The sequence below is a fragment of the Elephas maximus genome, chromosome 10, assembly GCF_024166365.1.
Source record: "Elephas maximus indicus isolate mEleMax1 chromosome 10, mEleMax1 primary haplotype, whole genome shotgun sequence".
NCBI lineage: Eukaryota > Metazoa > Chordata > Mammalia > Proboscidea > Elephantidae > Elephas > Elephas maximus.
The window spans coordinates 75,598,533-75,620,796 of record NC_064828.1 but is presented as its reverse complement, the minus strand read 5'-3'; the positions used below and the strand labels follow the sequence as shown (position 1 = coordinate 75,620,796).

The 22,264-nt window shown below is 38.8% G+C and overlaps 1 protein-coding gene and 1 long non-coding RNA gene across 5 annotated transcripts in view; one reads left to right on the top strand and one right to left on the bottom strand.

The window, feature by feature from the left end:
- The window catches only part of LOC126084765 (uncharacterized), a 173,183-nt gene that overhangs the window by 32,812 nt on the left and 118,107 nt on the right, over window positions 1-22,264 (top strand). For 3 of the 4 annotated variants that reach the window (XR_007519061.1, XR_007519060.1, XR_007519059.1), the window contains exon 2: window positions 921-1,006. This is a non-coding gene — a long non-coding RNA (uncharacterized LOC126084765). Of the gene's footprint in view, window positions 1-920; window positions 3,446-3,980; window positions 7,238-22,264 lie in introns of those variants that run through there. The other variant, XR_007519062.1, reaches the window with a different exon arrangement.
- Window positions 1-22,264, bottom strand: part of RHOJ (ras homolog family member J) — a 117,031-nt gene that overhangs the window by 59,572 nt on the left and 35,195 nt on the right. The window lies entirely within an intron of this gene.

The window sequence follows — 22,264 nt, the reverse complement described above, 5'->3', positions numbered from 1 at the left end:
CACATAATGAAGCTGCTTTCTTGTAAATGTGTATGAAAAACAGTAGAAAGTTTTCTTACTCTACATACTTAGAATAAAAAAAATTGTTAAAAATTTATCTTGAATCCTGGTGATCAAAGAAAATCTACATATGAGAAATAGGAGGAAGAAGGTAATAGTATTAATAATAGCTAATATTCACTGAATACTTGCCATGTAGGCTGTGTGCAATGTTGTTGTTAGGTGCAGTCAAGTCTGTTCTGACTCATAGCGAGTGATCCTATGTGCAGAACAAAATCCTGCCTGGTTGTGTGCCATCCTCACAATCGTTGCTATGTTTGAGCACATTGTTGCAGCCACTGCGTCAATCCATCTCATTGATGGTGTTCCTCTTTTTCGATGACCCTCTACGTTACCAAACATGATGTCCTTCTGCAGGGACTGGTCCCTCCTGATCACATGTCCAAAGTAAGTGAAACAAAGTCTCGCCATCATCGCATCTGAAGAGCATTCTGGTTGTTCTTCTTCCAAGACTGATTTGCTTATTCTTCTGAGAGTCCAAGGTATATTCAATATTCTTTGCAACACAATACTTCAAAGGCATCGATTCTTTTTCGGCCTTCCTTATCATTGCCCAGCTTTTGAATGCACTGTGCTATGTGCTTTATGTAAATTATCTCAATTTCTCACTTTAACAGTGAAGAAAAAAGGAGTTTGAGGTTATGCAGGTTTTCCAAGAATATGCTGCTAGTAAGAATTGGAGCTGGGAGTAGAACACAGGTTTGTATGATTTCAAAGTCCAAGCTTGAACCACTGTGTTTTTTTTGTACAGGTTCTGAAAAACTTCGGGCACTTGCAAAGCTATTGATGTCACTGGCTTGTTGTTAAGCCCAATTTTCCTAAATATTTAAGAGTTTAATTTTATTTTTTTCTTATTTCAGGTTGTGTTTTTGGCTTACACATGAAATCGGAGAGGAGAGAAATTGCCTGAGACTCAAAGAGAACTATTTAGAAGACCAAGCGGAAGGTAGGGGGTTAGAGATGAGTGGGGAGTATTCAGACTTCAGGAGAAAGAGGAGGGAGAAAGTGAGTACTTGAGAAGGTGATGGGAAACAGACATGGGGTTGTGCCCTCCCTGAAGCCTAGCCTAGTTCCCTTGGTTGTTGCCAGGAAAGAGATGGGGGTGGGGGAAAGGAAGCATGAGAAGCTCTTAGACTGAATCTTTGAAACCTAGGGAACACTTGCTCCATGGAGTCTTCTTTAGGTTTATGAAAATGTCATAAAATGATTGAATAATGACATTAGCTACACAGTTAATAGGTAATAGAACCAGGATTAGAATTCAGGACTGTTTGAATTGAAAGCCTGAGCTCTAACCACTCCCTCTTTTGATGTCTCTGATAGTCTGTGTTTCTGTGATTTTGGAAGTCCTCTGGTATTGGTGAAGAATATCGAATATACCATGGACTGCCAAAAGAACAAATCTGTCTTAGAAGTACAACCAGAATACTCCTTAGAAGCAAGGATGGCAAGACTGCATCTTACATACTTTGGACATGTTGTTAGAAGGGATCAGTCCCTGGAGAAGGACATCATGCTTGGCAGAGTACAGGGTCAGCGGAAAAGAGGAAGACCCCCAACGAGGTGGATTGACACAGTGGCTGCAACAATGAGCTGAAGCATAACAATGATTGTATGGATGGCGCAGGACCGAGCAGTGTTTCGTTCTGTTGTGCATAGGGTTGCTTTGAGTCGGAACCGACTCAATGGCACCTAACAACAACAACTAGGAGGTCCCTGCCTGAGTGGTTATAGATTCTAGAAGTCATCCAAATGCTTCAGCTTCATAAGCATTTACCCACGAAGAAAGAGATCACACACAACTCTAGATTTATTCACTGATGTACACTTAGGTCAGATTTGTGCGGTATTTGAAAGATATTTTTCTAAGTAATATACCCTGTGTATTCACTCCTTTCAATGAAACAAGGCAGCCTTGAACTTTTTTCCATTACTAAATTTGCACTGTGCTAACTTAAAGATAAGGCAAAGCCATGCTCAGAAATGACAACACTGAAGGAGTTCAAGTTGCTTCAGTACCTTGATGCATACAGTCCTTTAGTACTAGATGGAAATGCTCTAAGGTTAATATTTCCATATCTGTGACTGAGGTGATGAGGAACTGTTTGTTTTTAGTTGTTCAGTGACTTGCTATTGTGTTGTGCTGAATCAAGGCTTCCAAAACCATAAATCCATTGCCGTCAAGTTGATTCTGACTCATAATGACCCTATAGGGCAGAGTAGAGCTGCTCCATAGGGTTTCCATGGAGCGGCTGGTGAATGCAAACTGCCAACCTTTTGGTTAGCAGCCCAACACTTAACTGCTGTGCCACCAGGGCTCTGGATCAAGGCTTAGATATGTGTAATTTTAAATTGCCTAGAGTACTTGGATCTACAATCAAAGCCCATGGAAACAGCATTCAAGAAATCAAATGACGTATTACATTGGGAAAATCTGCTGCAAAAAGGCCTATTTAAAGTGTTAAAAAGCCAAGATGTCACTTTGAGGACTAAGGTGCACCTGACTCAAGCCATGGTATTTTCAATTGCCTCATTCGTGCAAAAGCTGGACAATGAATAGGGAAGACTAAAGAATTGATGCCTTTGAATTATAGTGTTGGTGAAGAATATTGAACATACCATAGACTGCCAGAAGAACAAACAAGCTTGTCTTGGAAGAAGTACAGCCAGGATGCTCCTTAGAAGCAAGGATGGCAAGACTTTGTCTCATGTATTTTGACATATTATCGGGAGGGACCAGTCCCTGGAGAAGGACATTATGTTTAGTAAAATAAAGTGAAAAAAGAGGAAGACCCTCAATGAGATGGATTGACACAGTGGCTGTAAATACAGGCTCAAACATAGCAATGATTGTGAGGATGGTGCAGGACCAGGCAGTGTTTTGTTCAGTTGTACATAGGGTCGCTGTGAGTCAGAAGTGACTCGATGGCACCTAACAACAACAACAGTAACAATAATTGTAAAAATACAATTAACCACTCATACACAGGGTTTATGCATAGGATTAAAAGAAAAGAATTTAAATGGTTATCTCTAAGCTCAGGTAGGCAAATTGCTCTTTTTTTTTTTTTCCTTCCAATGTCTTTGAATTAAGACTAGCTTTCTCAGTGTCCTATGGAGTGGTTCAGGGATCACTGCTACTTGTGAGAATGAAAATTTGTCACATATATTAAAAGGACAGACTTTGAACAGTTTATCTAGATTTTTAATAAATTGTGAAATGTTTAAGTTGTTAAGGTTAAATAAAGTCTTTTAAAACATTTAAGTCAGTGTAGTTTTCTCTTTGCTGGGAAAGTTATACTTCCTGTTGTTTATTTTAGCTCTTACCTGATTACTTTCTGCCACTTTCCCATAGATCACGCTGTATGACCATAATAACTCAAGGGTAAGATTTAAGATTTTATTTTCCTGCTTCTCGCTAATAAATTCTGCACCACGGCTAATTTGTCCCTCTTTTCCTTTATCATTTCTCAAGGGGTTATAATTTTAATAACATTTTTTTTTCTGAGTCTTATTTCTGCTCCACTAAAGCGTATAGAGATTCAAAACGTCCAAATAAAATGGAATGACTTGGCATTTATCTTGGATTTGCTGAAAGTCATCTTTTAGTAATTGTGAAGAAGATAATTTTTCCCTTCCATACCTTGAATATATCATCCCACTGCCTTCTAGTCTCCATGGTTTCTGAGAAAAAGTCAATACTTAGTCTTATTGGGGTTCCCTTGTATGTGAGGGTTTGATTTTCTCTTGTTGCATTGAAAATTTTCACTTTATCTTTGGATTTGGATAGTTTGATTATAATGTGTCTCTGCATGGATCTCTTTGGGTTTATCCTCCCTGAAATTCTATCTGAAGAATTCTAGAGATATAAGGTAATTTCTATCAAAATTCCAACAGCTTTCTTTTTTTTTCTTCTGCAGAATTGGAAAAGTTGATCCTCAAATTTTATGGAATTGCAAGGCACCCAGAATAGCCAAAACAATCTTAAAAAAGGAACAAAGTAGGAAGACCCACAAGTCCCAATTTTAAAACATACTACAAAGCTATAGTAATAAAAGTAGTGTAGTACTTGTATAAGAATCGACATATAGACGAATAAAATACAATTGAGAATCTGGAAATAAATCCAGTTGATTTTTGATAAGGTGCCAAATCTATTCAATGGGGGAAAGAATAGTCTCTTCAACAAATAATGCTAGGACCACTAGATTTCCACATGCAAAAGAATGAAACTAGACCTATTCCTCACACCATATCAAAACAATTAACCTAAAATGGATCAATGACCTAAAAATAAGAGCTAAAACCATAAAACTTTTAGAAGAAAACATAGGGGTAAAGCTTCAAGACCTCCTTTTAGAAAGTGGTTTTTTAGATATAACACAGAAAGCATGAGCAACAAGAGAAAAAATAGATAAACTGGACTTCATCAAAATTAAAGACTTTTGTGCATCAAGGGACATTATCGAGAAAGTGAAGAGGCAACCTACAAAACTGAAGGAAATATTTGGAACCACATATCAGATAAGGGCTTAATATCCAGAAAACTTAAAAGAACCCATAAAGTTCAACAACAAAAAGACTAACAACCCAACATTATTAGTCATCAGGGAAATGGGAGATCAAAACCACAATGAGATACCATTTTTCACCCACTAGGATGGCATTAAAGAAACAAACAAAGAAAACAGAAAACAATAAGCATTTAAGAAATCAAAACCCTTGACCATTGCTGATGGAAATGTAAAATGGCGCAACTGCCGTGGAAGATGGTTTGGTGGTTTCTAAGAAAGTTAAACCTAGAAATACCATACGACGCAGCAATTCCACTCCTAGGTATATACTCAAAAGAATTGAAAGCAGCAACTCAAAGAGACACCTGTACACCAATGTTCATTGTAGCATTATTTTCAATAGCTAAAAGGTAGAAATAACCCAAGTGCCCATGAACAGATGAATGGATAAAAACAAATGTGACACATAACACAGTGGAATATTATTCAGCTATAAATAAAAATGAAGCTCTGATACATGCTACTATGTGGATGAACCTTGAAAACATTATGCTGAGTGAAATAAGTCAGGCACAAAAGGACAAATATTGTATGATCTCTTTTACATGAAATATCTGGACTAGGTAAAGCCGTTGAAGCCAAAGAAGATAGTAGTTACCAGGAGGTTGGGGAAGGATGCGGAAAATTATCATAGTATCCACATAGTATCCACTCTGTCCTATAGGGTCGCTATGACTCGGAATCGACTTAAAATTGGTGAATTGTATTTTATATGAATTATTTCGAAAGGTTAAAAAAAAAAAGGAGTCATATTCCTCCCAACAAGCCTATGAAGTCAGAACTCTCTCATCCCTGTCTTAGAGATGGTGAGACTGAAGAAGAGAAGTTAATAGAACCATCCATTTCAGAAATGAATGTGAGAACTATTGAGTTGGAACATGTACTATGATTAATCAGTTGACATTAATCAGTTGCAGGAGTTCATCTGTAAAATATGCTTTTCATAATGTTACCCTTTTAGCATTACATCAGAGATAATGACCTTTGTACAACTAAGTGTATGACTTAATTTGTCTTGGAAAGAGTTTATGGCCCTGACAATGTAATTCAAAAGATCACCATTTCAGAGTTGTTGTTGTTGTTGGGTGCCGTTGAATCAGTTCTGACTCTTAGTGACCCTATGTACCACAGAACAAAACACTGCCCGGTTCTGCACCATGCTCACAATCATTGTTATGCTTGTTATGCTTGACCCCATTGTTGCAGCCACTGTGTCAATCCACCTCGTTGAGGGTCTTCCTTTTTTCCGCTCACCCTCTACTTCACCAAGCATGATGTCCTTCTCCAGGGACTTATCCCTCCTGACAACATGTCCAAAATATGTAAGATGCAGTCTCGCCATCCTTGCTTTTAAGGAGTATTCTGGTTGTACTTCTTCCAAGACATATTTATTCTTTCTTTTGGCAGTCCATGGTATATTCAATACTCTTCACCAACACCACAATTCAAAGGTGGCAATTCTTCGGTCTTCCTTATTCATTGTCCAGCTTTCACATGCACATGATGAGATTGAAAATACCATGGTTTGGGTCAGGCATACCTTAGGCTTCAAGGTGACATCTTTGCTTTTTAACACTTTCAAGAGGTCCTTTGCAGCAGATTTGCCCAGTGCAATGCGTCTTTTGATTTCTTGACTGCTGCTTCCATGGCTGTTGATTGTGGATCCAAGTAAAATGAAATCCTTGACTTCAATCTTTTCTCTGTTTATCATGATGTTGCTTATTGGTCCAGTTTATAAGGATTTTTGTTTTCTTTATGTCGAGGTGTAATCTATACTGAAGGCTTTGGTGTTTGGTCTTCATCAGTAAGTGCTTCAAGTCCTCTTCACTTCCAGTAAGCAAGGTTGCGTTATCTGCAATACGCAGGTTGTTAATGAGTCTTCCTCCAATCCTGATGTCCTGCTCTTCTTCATATAGTCCAGCTTCTCGTATTATTTGCTCAGCATACAGATCGAATAGGTACGGTGAAAATATATACAACCCTGATGCACACCTTTCCTGACACCATTCCAGAGTAGTTGCTCTTATTGTCTTGTTTCCCATGTCATGTTTGATGGAGTCATTAGCTAAGCCTTCCTTACCTGCTGAGGAGTTTATTTTATGGAAATACTTTTCAGTGTGTCTTGTGATTTAGGCAATATAGGATGTGGGTCATTGGGTCAAATTCTATGCAGGTACATCAGTAGTATCTGGTTTTAGGTCAGCATTTCATTTCAAGGAGCAGAGGAATGGGAGGAGTTAGCCTAGGTGCGCAGGGATCTTGCCAGGTGAGAAACCAGTTAATAATAATGCCAGATGGATAATCTTGAGACATACAGGGGAGAAATACTTCTTTCCTTGGCTTTTAGAAGGGTTTGTTCAGACTGAGGATGAGAAAGGCCTGGAAAGTGTATTTTATTGCCTTTATTCCTTGTGGGGAAACCCTGGTGGCATAGTGGTTAAGTGCTACAGCTGCTAATCAAGAGGTTGGCAGTTCAAATCCACCAGGTGCTCCTTGGAAACTCTATGGGGCAGTTCTACTCTGTCCTATACTGTCCTATAAAGTCACTATGAGTCAGAATTGACTCGACGGCAGTGAGTTTGGTTTTTGGTTTGGTTATTCCATGTGGGTTTTCATCAATAAGTTTTTAATTTTAATTTAAAAAAATTTGAAAAAGTGAAAGTATTTCAGTTGTCCATTTGGCTACCTTCTCATTTTTGTGCCAACAATAGATATTCACCTTTGTCCTGGAGTCTGATTTGTTCTTTGCATTTGGTGATGTGGAAGACACAGCATATGTCCTCTATTGATTTGGACTGTGAAACTCAGAATATGGAAAATTTATTTGAATTATTTGTGTTTCATTTATACAAAAATATTGCACATAGCAAATAATTGTGGCCATTTCATTTTACATCTATGAGTTATGATCCTTTACATAACTGATTGTATGGGTCTGTTGACAGTTGTATTTAGGTTGGGTAAGAGGTTATGGGTTTTCTTACAAAATGGGAATGAGGAATGGCTTATCTAAAGAGAACTGTGGCAAAGAATCTTATGGGATTGCTAGTGTGTGCATTCCCATAAGAACCAGGCTTCTCAAACAGAATGAGTAACAAGGCAAAGAGAGAAGGGGTATTTCTTCCTGCAGTATCAACGCCCAACAAAACAACCAAATAACAACACATCATTCTCATATTAAAACAAACAAGGATATATACCAGGGGATAGAATGCCAGATTCATAGGGGCAGAATGCCTAATTCATAAGAGTATAAAACATGACACTTCAAAAAAATCTTGTATTTGCCACTGCTGGTTGTTGTTAGCTGTTGTTGAGTCAGCCCCAATTCATGGCTACCCCATGCATGATGGAACAAATGCTGCCTGGTCCTGCACCACCCCCATGATAGGTTGTGGATCAGATGATTGTGAGCCATAGGAGTTTCATTGGCTGATTTTCAGATGTAGATTGCCAGGCCTTTCTTCCTAGTCTGTCTTAGTCTGAAAGCTCTGCTGGTACCTGCACAGTCCCATATATTGCTCCTCTCTTATTACCATTTCCAAGCCATTCATCGTTTGGGCTTACCACCATAGAGTTTACTTTGTAGCCATTTTTCAGCAAAGGACTACCTTAGACAGAAAATTTAGAGAGGCACTGGTGATTTCATCAATGAGGTTAATATGGTCTTTAAAAATGGTATCTTTATACAATTTATTCATTTATCTTTATAACATGGAATCTCTTGGCGTGAATACAAATTAGCTTGACATTTAGCTACTGAGTCAACCAGCACTCTCAGGGCTTTGCTCCTGCAGGTATTTGGGCCCTGCAGGCCTCAGGCTGACTTCCTGGTTGCCAGCCTGTACTTCTTTCCGCTTAAGCTCTTAACATCATAACTAACTGCCCTGCAAAGTTAACTGGATATTGATGTCCCTGTCATCTGAAAAGCTGCAGAAAGCACATAAAGGTAGTTAATGTGGGTGTCTTTTGCCTGTGCTTGCTTTCCTTTATATCAATAAATCCTAAACCCTCCCTTGAAGCTACCAAAACTACAGGTAAGTCATTCTTCTGAATGTGTGCCTAGAGACAGGAGGAACAAGTATTTGTCTGAAATATAAAAATAAAGCTGGCAAGTTGTTGATGGGATTAGAAATCTCTTCTTCTCTCCCTCTGTCTTGATTTCTTTCTAGTATTTATGGCTGTATCAAAGATTTGGGAGGATGCAAATAATTTTTGGTCCTTGTTTTCCCAGAAAGCTTAGAGGGTAGATGATCAATAAATGCTATTAGGATGGCATCACATTTTTGACTCTCTGCTTAAAATGCAGATTTCTTTCTTTCTTTTAATGTCGACTTGGAATGAATACACGTATGGTGTGGCCTCCTGCCTCACCTTGGCTGTTCCCTGAGCACCATTGTGTAAGACACCGTAGAACTCATAATAGCCTCAAAACAATGTTCCTGGGCAATGGCATTGATAGCTGGCATTAAATTATTGTTGTCATTATTTCTCAGGAGTGCTCTGAGAAGAAAGCAACTGAAATTATTGGGAGAGGGCTTGCCATGGGTTGAATTTAAAACTAAAAGTTTTAGATACTTAGTTCACTATTGAAGACTTTCTTAGCAAAATATAGTTGCCAATAGAACCATTATCAAAAATGGGAAAACAAATACAGTGGAATCCTGTTGTAAATGTTTTAGTTACATGAAATAAGCTGAATTTTTTTTTTCTCAAATGACACAGGGGGAAATCCTGACATAACTTGATTTCGTTATGTTCTGTAAAGCCAGTAGGTATTTACGAAGCATCCATTGCGAGATGTAATAACAATGTTATAAAGTGGTCCCAGAGTTGGTGGGTTTGATTGTTTTTCTTGATAGCTTCTGTTGGGCATTGATCATTCACTCCTTACCTCACTGTTCTGCCATGTATTTAATGCAGATATTCTAGAATCTCTGTATTTACTCACTATTTCTCTTTGGCTGCCCGGAGCCCTCAACACCTTCAGCTGTACCATTTTTTTTCTCTCTGAGATCAATCAACCAGCAAGCATTTGTTATATTGTGCTGTAGCAGGCTTTGCAGGAATTAGGCTATAATTCCTAAAGGAATGGGCAAGATTTCTGTCTAAATTGCTCTGCATAGCAACTAATATAGTAGCCTGTCATGCCAAAAGGCGGTTAATGGTTTTGATGGCAATAATAAATGTATATTTAGAAAAGGATGGCATCTTTATCTTTCTTTTTTTACATACTACACTTAGACTATTCCAGAAAAAAAAGAGTGTATTCACCTTCTCTCATTATTAAAACTTTTTATGTTTTTATTCAAACATGGGCCACCTCTCAGCCTTTTATTCTTTGTATTAACCAAACTCAACTCATTTAGGATTTTCTCAAAAGTCCTGTTTTCAACGTTATAAATTATTCATTTTATAATTCTATTATACTTAGAGAGTATTTACTATATGGGATAAAATATATAATTCTGTGACACTTTATAAAGAAAATGCAAGTCAGGACCATTGGCCTTGAGGATTGGAAATAGTGAGATTCAGATATCCACAAAGGTTTCTATTTCAGTTCTTCAGAATTTTATCTCTGGTCTTTTCAGGATAGAGCCAATTTGCTTGATAACCTCCCTTTCCTCTACCCTATATCCAGGAAACATTATCCATAGACTCATAAAAACTTTCTTTTTTGCTACCTCCACTCATCTCGAAAGCAGTCTACTTTCTTGCAACTGTGTCCTGCAAGTAGACAGTTGTGACTGTTCCAAAGATTATAGTGGTCACTCTGGCCTGACTCCCTTTACCTCTGAAATACAGAAAAAAGCCTTGACAAGTACACTAGGTCAGCCAAGTTAGGTTCTGTTATGGATTAAATTGTGCCCCCAAAGTGTGTTTCAACTTGGCTAGGCTGTGTTTCCCAGTATTGTGCGGTTGTCCTCCATTTGGTTATCTGATGTAATTGTCCTGTTGTTATTGTTGGGTGCCATCAAGTTGGTTCCAACCCGTAGCAACCCTGTATACCACAGAACAAAACACTCCCCCGTCCTGCGTCATCCTTACAACTGTTGTTATGCTTAAGCCCATTGTTGTAGCCACTGTACCAATCCATCTCATTGAGGGTCGTCCCCTTTTCCACTGACCCTGTATTTACCAAGCTTGATGTCCTTCTCCAGGGACTGATCCCTTCTTACAACATGTCCAAAGTATGTAAGACCCAGCCCTATGTGTTGTAAATCCTAATCTCTGCCTGTGGTTAATGAGGCAAGATTAAGCTATGTTAAAGAGGATTAGGGTAGAATGTAACACCCTTACTCAAGTCACAGCCTTGACCCAATGTAAAGGAAGTTTCACTAGTGTGTGGCCTGCTTCACCTTTTATCTTACTAGAGATACAAGGAGAGAGAAGCAAGCAGAGAGATGAGACCTCATGCCACGAATAAAGAAGTGCTGGGAGCGGGGTGTGTTTTTTGGGACCCTGTGCTGAGAAGCTCCTAGACCAGGGGAAGATTGATGACAAGGACCTTCCTCCAGAACTGACAGAGAGAGAAAGCCTTCCACTACAGCTGGTGGCCTGAATTTGGACTTCTAGCCTCCTAGGCTGTGAGAGAAACTTCTGTTTGTTAAAGCCATCCACTTGTAGTATTTCTGTTATGGCAGCATTAGATAACTAAGACGGGTTCTAACAACTATACGAGTGGTTCCAGACAAAGCAACTTTTAGAAACAACATGAAGCCGTCTTAATTTCCCAAGGGAGTTAGTACAAATATTTGAACTCCTGACTACTAAGGTTCTTAGTATGATGTTGGAATTATAGAAAGTCTATGGGGCTCCCCCCAAGTTTCTTGTAACATGGGTCAAATTTGTTGGATGAATGCTCATTTCTGTTTACACTTAGAAGTGAGTTATTCATTTAAATAAGTTACACTCGGCAATGTGTAATGACATCGAGATACCATGGGCTGAATTTGGACCCCCATGTCCCAGCGGAAACCCTGATGGCATAGTGGTTAAGTGCTATAGCTGCTAACCAAAAGGTCAGCAGTTCAAATCCACCAGATGCTCCTTGGAAACTCAATGAGGCAGTTATGCTTTGTCCTGTAGGGTTGCTATGAATTGGAATTGACTCGACGGCAATGGAATGGATTTGGTTTTTTTTTTGGTGCCCCCAGCACCCATATCACTGTGACATTGCGGTGTAGTATTATGGTTGTGAGTGTGAGATGGAACTCCAACTCTTCCTCTTACTTATATATGATGTGACCATGGGCACATTTCTTAATTGTGTCTCACTGTTGTCATCTGTCCACACATGAGGAAATCACAATTACTTCTCAGGATCACCATGAAAATGCACTGATATATGTGAAAGTCTTCATCACATAAACTTTGTGTTGACTGTGTTACCACCTAAGCACTACTAAAAACACACAGCTCAAGATTTTCCCTGACCCTAATTTTTGAACAGCTAGTTTTATACCATGCCAATGATGACTATTGCTTCAACAATTTACACAACTTCCTAAAAGTAGCCTGGTCTGAACTATGTTTTCCTCCCATCTCTAAAAAACAAACAAGCAATGTAAAATGCAGGAGTTAACTTTAATAATACTTCTAAAATGGATTCCAATTTAGCTGTATAAAAACATACCTGACCCCTACAATTTCTTTCTCCTCACCTTTCACTTCTGAGTTATCTAGAAAAAAATTTTTCCTACATAATAAATTTGCCCTGTTAAGCTATGACCTATAGGTGGTAAAAACCAAAGCTGAGAGGTGACCCCATTAGAGTGAATCTCAAGTGTGGCAAATATGGTCTAAAGTAAAGCTTGCCAAAGCTTGACAGCTGCAAGACCATGAGGACAGAGCAGAGTGGGAGAACAGCCAGGCTTAAGTGGCAAGAAACATTCCTTTCACACCTAAGTTGTACTTGCTAAAGAATGAGAAGCATGTGAAAAATCCCTTTATCTGACTCTGCTGTGATAACAAGGCCAGGTGCGATGGAGATAGCCCAATGACAGACATCAATTATATCAATGAATTCAGCCTAACCTTTAAATACAGTAGACATTCATCATTAAATGTGAGCTATAAAAAGATATAGCTAAATTTTCATCAGTGTTTCTCAGTTATATCTTTTGTTTCTACTGTGTTCGTACATTATTTTGAAAATTGAAGAAGAAATTACCCTTTGGAGCCACAAAGTTTTAAGTTAAATGGAAATTTATCAAGTATGTAATTAGAATTTTTTTACTAATAGCTAGCAAAATGCTGTATCATGCACGACTCTTGCTATTGGCCTGAGAGGGAAGCCAGGAGGATTTAAGAAATGATAATGACTCTCAGAGACTGGTATTAGTTTGACATTCATTTTGTTCAAGTGCTGTCTAGAGTACTTTGGAAACAAAAGGAAATTATTCCTTTAAGTTTTCAAGTTCTTTGTCACAAGGTTAATGTTTTGTCTCCCATGCTTTCTAGGTTGTGCCATCTTGTTTCCTACTACAGCCAAGCTCTTTCTTAAAAATAGGGAAACTTAGACACTTTTCTGCTCTGTTGCCAATATTTTGTCTTCTTTCTATAGGGTAGCTATATCTCATGAAGCATCTTCTTTTGTCTACTCTGACTTTTTGAAATGAAGTTCTCCAGTGTGTGTGTGTGTGTGTGTATGTGTGTCAAACTTTTTCCCATGAAAAGACAATTCTGGACCCTTTTCTGCTTGTTGGCGACCAGAAAACATTCCATACCACATATGGACTTTGGAAAGAATATCCCCAAAAGGCATTCAGCTGTGTAATCTACCACCACAGCTGGTTCACACAGCAGACTTTGTTGAAGAGGCCTTGTTCAAAGCAAAGGTACCATGTCGAGTGATTTTTAAAACTTGTAGCCTCTTTTAGAACCTGCGGCTTCCCTTAGAATTTGCTGTCCATTTTAAGAAACTCTCTGGGGCTAGGGTAGGGATAGAGGCTGTAGAAGGGGAGATTTGATATATGTGGAAAAATACAGAAACAATTTAAACTCAGTGAGCACTGTTTAGTTTACAGAACATTCGGATGATGAAGAAATGCATTAATGATGGAGAATTTCTTCCATGTGTCTCATACGCACATTTGCACATTTTCTCTCCTGGGGAAACACTCAAGCAAAAAAGTATTTATTAGAGAAAGCCATGAACTTGTTTTTGATATTTGCTCTCTAGGAAAAAATAATTTTAACCTTACATCTTTTGGTAGGCTCTAGGGTAGGATTAAGGAATCGAATCTTCTGATTTAAATACAGCTCTAGACTTAACCATCAGAAACAACCACTAGCATTTCTATAGTATCAGTCGTACCAGCAACAGACTTAAAACTTATCTCTACAGAAAAACCCATCTCAGTTAGAAAAAACTGCAACACACAGTTTTTTCTAATTGAGATAGGTCTTTCATAGAGATAAGTTTAAGTCTGTTGCTGGTATGATTGATACTATAGAAATGCCAGTGGTTGTTAACATGCTCTGTTGCTAATCAAAAGGTTGGAGGTTTGGGTCCACCAACTAACACCACAGAAGAAAGGACTAGTGATCGACTCTTGGAAAATCAGTCACTGAGAACTCTATGGAGCACAGCTCTGCTTTAACACACCAGGTTAAACACATGAAGACATGGGGTCTCCACGAGTTGGAATTGACTAAATACCAACTGGTTTGTTTTGGTGTGTTGTAGCAGGGTGCAATCATTTAAGAAAACCATCCTTCAAAGAGGATTTTACTTCACTTTTTTTTTTTTTTTTGAAACATATTGCAAAGTTGAAAGAATGGTATGAACACCCTATACAATGATAACAGTTTGCCATTTTTATTTCTCTCTATATGCACACTTTTTTTCCCCCCAAACTATTTGAAAGTAAAATGCAGACATGGTGACTTTTTACCCTAAATAGTTTAGTAGCATCCCCTAAGAATAAGGACAGTCTCCTACATAACCACAATACCATTATCATACCTCAGAAAGTGTCTTAATCTAATCTAGTCTATATTAAACTGTCACTAATTGTCTGCAAAGTAAATTTAATAGCTTTTTTTTTTAAATCACTATCCAATCAGGTTAACATAAAGTGTTTTATTTAGATTTTCACATTACTTTTTTTCCTTTTATATATATGTATACTTTTTTTTTTTTTTTTGAAGAGTCTAGGCCAATTTTGTTGTGGAATGTACCACAACCTACAACCAGTAATGGTCTTAATATGCCTTTTGATGATTTAGAGTAGAAGCAGCACCTTGAGAACTTGGTTAGTATAGTAGCAAAGAGGTTGTCCCCACGGTCCTGAACACTTTCATATTAACATAGAAACCCCAGGAGGTTTAGACTAGAACAAATTTGGCAGGAAATGTAATAATATTTTGGGATCACAATGTTTCTGAGTTTACTGGTTTTTAGATATTTTGAAATCAAAAGAAAGGGAACTAATTTCTTTAACAGGACATCATGCCCAGGAGGATATGTCTGGCCATCAACTGGGAATGTTGATTTGGGGCTTACTGAAGAAATTGTGGTTGAAGAAAACTGAAAGTTATCTGCATAATAGCATGAATGGAGATCTCTGGAGATGGAGAACTTCACCTTTTATTCCTCATAAGTATATGTTCATACATGTTTTTGGAAAAGAATATATGTGAAAAGTCAGAAGTGAGAAAAATCACTATCTTATGTTAATGGTTTATTTCATCTGCTTTAAATTCATGTTCAAGTATGAAAATATATATTTGTGTGTACATATATATATTTATGTATATAATTATATACCCTAGTTTGGGCTGTTTTAACAACTTTAAATCTGAACAACCACAAAACTGCCACTACTGATACTACTAATAAAACGTATTTGTTTTGTATCAGTACCTTCTATTGTGATGAAAGGACAGTTTGGAAGTAATCTTGATAATATTCAAATGACCTCTTTAGTTCCTTTTTTCCATTTATTCAAGGAACTTATTAAGCACCTACAATGTGTCAGACAGTGTTCTAGGGGCAGGGATGCAAAGATGAACAGCAGAATATGATCTCTCTCCTTGAGGAGCCATAGTCTAGTGGGAGGAGGCAGCAATGTACAAAGTCATAGCAGTGTGAGACCTGCTATAATAAAGGTACACACCAGATACTATGTGCTTGGCCCACAGTAGCCACTCCAAAAATATTTATTGAATAAATGGCGGAATGAGAGAATCATAGAGTAGGAATCACCTAGGAGGCCATCTGGGAAGGAAAGACAAGATTGCAAGAAGGAAGAGAAGCCTTAGTTTTGTCTTGAAAAATATACATGAGTTTTCCAAGTGGACAAGGGTGAGTGGACATAGCAGGCAACTTACACACATATGGAAGCAAGAGGATGTGGACTTCAAATAGTTCAGTTTGGTCAAATCCCACATTTACATGGGGTGGTGGTAGGAGATATGGTTGGAAAGAGTAATCAGCACATGGAAAATGAAAGAATTTTAAGCCTTTCTAGAGATTTCTAACTCTATATTGGAGATGGTGGGAGCTACTGAATGTTATTGAGCAGAGGATTCACATGCTTAAATTTTCTTTGCTTAGGAAAACTTCTTAGGGGTGATATAAGGAGCCCTGATGGCACAATGATTAAGGATTCAGCTGCTAACCGAAAGATCAGCAGTTTGAACCTACCAGCCATTCTGTGGAAGAAAGATGTGGCAGTCTGCTTCTCTAAAGATTACAGCCTTGGAAACTCTATGGGGTAGTTCTACCTATAGGGTACCTATACAGTTGCTAAGAGTCGGGATTGACTCAATGGCCATGGGTTTGGTTTAGGTGTGGTATGGAGAATGAGTTGAATGGAAGACAAACTGATTAAAGGCTATTGTAAGAGTCCAGGGGAAAGATGATGAATGGTAAGGACCGATTCAAGAGTTATTTGGGCTGGTAACCAGTTATTACTCTCAGACCATTTCCTTTGAGTGGATTCTAACTCATAGTGACCGTATACTAAATAATATCCTGTATGTGTATTTAGGAACCCAGAACTTTGATGAGTTTATATAAGGGTTTAAAACAAAATTTTCCCTCACATTATTTCAGTTCTTAACTATTAAGCAGTTTCATTTTAGCTTTTATAAGCATAAGGATCATATTACTACCTTCATGTTTTCCCTTTTCAATTCCTTTTTTTTTTTTTTACAGTGTTATTGCGATATAGTTCACATATGATACAATTCATTCATTTAAAGCATACAGTTCAATGGTTTTTGGTACATTCAAAGAGTATCAAACATCACCACAATCAATTTTTGAGCACTTTATCACCTGAGATTCTCTCTCCACTAGAGTATAGAGTTCCAGAGAAGGTACAGTTGCTTAGAGCTAAAAAAAAAAAAAAAAAGATCAGATAGATATAAATAAATTTTCGTTCAAACACGATGCTGCTTTGAAATCTTCATCATAGTATATAATAATATTTCCATGTGTTGAATACTTATTAGGTGCTTTATGTATGTTAGCTCATTTATTTCTCACAACAGGCCTGTGAGGCAGGCATGTATCATGGACTGCCAGAAGAATGACCAAGTCAGTCTTGGAGGAAGTATGCTTCTTGGAGTGAGAATGGTGAGACTTTATCTCATGTACTTTGGACATGTTACCAGGAGGGATCAGTCCCTAGAGAAGGACATCATGCTTGTTAAAGTAGAGGGTCAATGAAAAAGAGGAAGACCCTCAATGGGATGGACTAACACAGTGGTTGCAACAGTGGGCTCAAACATAGCAACAACTGGGAAGATGGGATAGGGCCGGGCAGTGTTTCATTCTGTTGTACATAGGGTCACTATGAGTTGGAATCGACTTGATGGCACCTAACAGCAACACAACAACAGATGAGGAAATTAAAGTTTAGGCTGGAAGTTATTTATTTCATGTCTCAGTTCGTTTTGAGCCCAAAGCCCATGATCCCAACCACTGTTTGAGAGTCAAAGCTCCCTACATTATTCTTCTCCCATGTTCTACTCCCCACATGTGTTTGTCAGTTTGTCGTACTGTGGGAGCTTGTGTGTTGCTGTGATATGGGAAGATATGCCACTGGTATTTCAAATACCAGTAGAGCCACCCGTGGCAGACAGGTTTCAGCTGATCTTCTAGATTAAGCCAGATTAGGAAGAAGGACGTGGCTTTCTCCTTCTGAGAAGAATTAGCCAGTGAAAACCTTATGAATAACAGTGGAACATTGTCTGAATAGTGCTGGAAGATGAGCCCCTCAGGTTGGAAGACACTCAAAAGACAACTAGGGAAGAGCTGCCTCCTCAAAGTAGAGTTGACCTTAATGACGTGGATGGAGTCAAGCTTTCAAGACCTGCATTTGCTGATGTGGCACAACTCAAAGTGTGAAGAAACAGCTGCAAACATCCATTAATAATTGGACCCTGGAATGTACAAAGCATGGATCTAGGAAAATTGGAAATTGTCAAATATGAAATGGAACACATAAAAATTGATATCCTAGGCATTGGTGAGCTGAGATGGACTGGTATTGGTCATTTTGAATCGGACAATCATATGGTCTACTATGCTGGGAATGACGACTTGAAGAGGAATGGCGTTGCGTTCAAGGAACATTTCAAGATCTATCTTGAAGGACGATGCTGTCAGTGATAGGATAATATCCATACACCTACAAGGAAAATCAGTTAATATGACTATTATTCAAATTTATTCACTGGCCACTAAGCCCAAAGATGAATAAATTGAAGATTTTTGCCAACTTCTGCTGTCTGAAATTGATCAAACATGCAATCGGGATTCGGTGATAATTACTGGTGATTGGAATGTGAAAGTTGAAAACAAAGAAGACTTGGTAGTTGGAAAATATGGCCTTGGTGATAGAAACGATGCTGGAGACCACATGATTGAATTTTGCAAGACCAATGACTTCTTCATTGTAGATACCATTTTTCACCAACATAAATGGTGACTGTACGTGTGGACCTGACCAGATGGAATACACAGGAATCAAATCGACTATGTCTGCCTTATTCACTGTCCGGCTTTTGCCCGCATATGTGGCAATTGAAAACACCATGGCTTTGGTCAGGGGCACCTTATTCCTTAAAGTGACATCTTTGCTTTTCAACATTGTGGAAGGAGACAATGGAAAACCTAAATATCATCAGTCAGAACAAGGCCAGGGGTGACTGTGGATCAGACCTTCCAATACTCATATGCAAGTTCAAGTTGAAACTGAAGAAAATTAGAACAAGTCTGTGAGAACCAAAGTATGACCTTGAGTATGTTGTTGTTGTTAGGTGCCGTCGAGTCAGTTCCGACCCATAGCGACCTTATGCACAACAGAATGAAACACTGCCCAGTCCTGCACCAACCTCACAATTGTTGTTATGCTTGAGCTCATTGTTGTAGCCACCATGTCAATCCACCTCACTGAGGGTCTTCCTCTTTTCCACTGACCCTGTACTCCGCTAAGCATGATGTCCTTCTCTAGGAACTCATCCCTCCTGACAACATGTCCAAAGTATGTAAGACGCAGTCTCGCCGTCCTTGCCTCTAAGAAGCATTCTGGCCGCACTTCTTCCAAGACAGATTTGTTTGTTCTTTTGGCAGTCTATGGTATATTCAATATTCTTCGCCAACACCACAATTCAAAGTTGTCAATTCTTCTTTGGTCTTCCTTGTTCATTGTCCAGCTTTCACATGCTTATGATGCGATTGAAAATACCATGGCTTGGGTCAGACGCACCTTAGTCCTCAGGGTGACATCTTTGCTCTTCAACACTTTGAAGAGGTCCTTTGCAGCAGATTTGCCCAGTGCAATGCGTCTTTTGATTTCGTGACTGCTGCTTCCATGGCTGTTGATTGTGGATCCAAGTAAAATGAAATCCTTGACAACTTCAATCTTTTCTCCGTTTATCATGATGTTGCTCATTGGTCCAGTTGTGAGGATTTTTGTTTTCTTTATGTTGAGGTATAATCCATCCGGAAGGCTGTGGTCTTTAATCTTCATTAGTAAGTGCTTCAAGGCCTCTTCCCTTTCAGCAAGCAAGGTTGTGTCATCTGCATAACGCAGGTTGTTAATGAGTCTTCCTCCAATCCTGATGCCCCATTCTTCATATAGTCCAGCTTCTCGTATTATTTGTTCAGCATACAGATTAAATAGGTATGGTGAAAGAATACAACCCTGATGCACACCTTTCCTGACTTTAAACCACTCAGTTTCCCCTTGTTATGTCCGAACAACTGCCTCTTGATCCATGTAAAGATTCCTCATGAGCACAATTAAGTGTTCTGGAATTCCCATTCTTCGCAGTGTTATCCATAGTTTGTTATGATCCGCACAGTCGAATGCCTTTGCATAGTCAATAAAACACAGGTAAACACCCTTCTGGTATTCTCTGCTTTCAGCCAGGATCCATCTGATATCAGCAATGATATCCCTGGTTCCACGTCCTCTTCTGAAACCAGCCTGAATTTCTGGCAGTTCCCTGTCGATATACTGCTGCAGCCGTTTTTGAATGATCTTCAGCAAAATTCTGCTTGCCTGTGATATTAACGATATTGTTCTATAATTTCCGCATTCAGTTGGACCACCTTTCTTGGGAATAGGCATAAATATGGATCTCTTCCAGGCAGTTGGCCAGGAAGCTATCGTCTATATTTCTTGGCATAGATGAGTGAGCACCTCCAGGGCTGCATCTGTTTGTTGAAACATCTCAATTGATATTCCATTAATTCCTGGAGCCTTGTTTTTCTCCAATGCCTTCAGAACAGCTTGGACTTCTTCCTTCAGTACCATCGGTTCCTGATCATATGCCACCTCTTGAAATGGTTGAATATTTACTAATTCTTTTTGGTATAATGACTCTGTGTATTCTTTCCATCTTCTTTTGATGCTTCCTGCATCATTTAATATTTTTGCCATGGAATCCTTCACTATTGCAACTCGAGGCTTGAATTTTTTCTTCAGTTCTTTCAGCTTGAGAAGCACCGAGCGTGTTCTTCCCTTTTGGTTTTCCATCTCCAGCTCTTTGCACATGTCATTATAATACTTTACTTGTCTTCTCGAGAGGCCCTTTGAAATCTTCTGTTTGGTTCTTTTACTTCATCAATTCTTCCTTTTGCTTTAGCTGCTCGACGCTCAACAGCAAGTTTCAGAGTCTCCTCTGACATCCATCTTGGCCTTTTCTTTCTTTCCTGTCTTTTCAGTAACCTCTTGCTTTCTTCATGGGTGATGTCCTTGATGTCATTCCACAACTCGTCTGGTCTTCAGTCACTAGCGTTCGATGTGTCAAATCTATTCTTGAGATGGTCTCTAAATTCAGGTGGGATATACTCAAGGTCATATTTTGGCTCTCGTGGACTTGCTCTGATTTTCTTCAGTTTCAGCTTGAACTTGCATATGAGCAATTGATGGTCTGTTCCACAGTCAGCCCCTGGCCTTGTTCTGACTGATGATATTGAGGTTTTCCATCGTCTCTTTCCACAGATGAGTCAATTTGATTTCTGTGTGTTCCATCTGGCGAGGTCCATGTGTATAGTCGCCATTTATGTTGGTGAAAGAAGGTGTTCGCAATGAAGAAGTTGTTGGTCTTGCAAAATTCTATCGTTCCATCTCCGGCATTGTTTCTGTCACCAAGGCCGCATTTTCCAACTACTGATCCTTCTTCTTTGTTTCCAACTTTTGCATTCCAATCGCCAGTAATTATCAATGCATCTTGATTACATGTTTGATCAATTTCAGACTGTAGCAGCTGATAAAAATCTTCTATTTCTTCATCTTTGGCCCTAGTGGTTGGTGTGTATATTTGAATAATAGCCGTGTTAATTGGTCTTCCTTGTAGGCGTATGGATATTATCCTATCACTGACAGCGTTGTACTTCAGGATAGGTTTTGAAACGTTCTTTTTGACGATGAATGCAACACCATCCCTCTTCAAGTTTTCATTCCCAACATAGTAGACTATATGATTGTCTGATTCAAAATGGCCAATACCAGTCCATTTCAGTTCACTAATGCCTAGGATATCAATGTTTATGCGTTCCATTTCATTTTTGATGATTTCCAATTTCCCTAGATTCATACTTTGTACATTCCAGGGTCTGATTATTAATGGATGTTTGCAGCTGTTTCTTCTCATTTTGAGTAGTGCCACATCAGCAAATGAAGGTCCCAGAAGCTTTACTCCATCCACGTCATTTAAGGTCGACTCTACTTTGAGGAGGCAGCTCTTCCCCAGTCATCTTTTGAGTGCCTTCCAACCTGGGGGGCTCATCTTGCAGCACTATTCAGATAATGTTCTGCTGCTATTCATAAGGTTTTCACTGGCTAATGCTTTTCAGAAGTAGCCTGCCGGGTCCTTCTTCATAGTCTGTCTTAGTCTGGAAGCTCAGCTGAAACCTGTCCTCCATGGGTGACCCTGCTGGTATCTGAATACCGGTGTCATAGCTTCCAGCATCACAGCAACACACAAGCCCCCAGAGTACAGCAAACTGACAGACACGTGGGGGACCTTGAGTATATATATACCTTGAGTATAAAATATATATATATATATATATATATATATCCCACCTGAATTTAGAGACCATCTCAAGAATAGAGTTGACGTGTTGAGCACTAATGACTGAAGAGCAGACAAGTTGT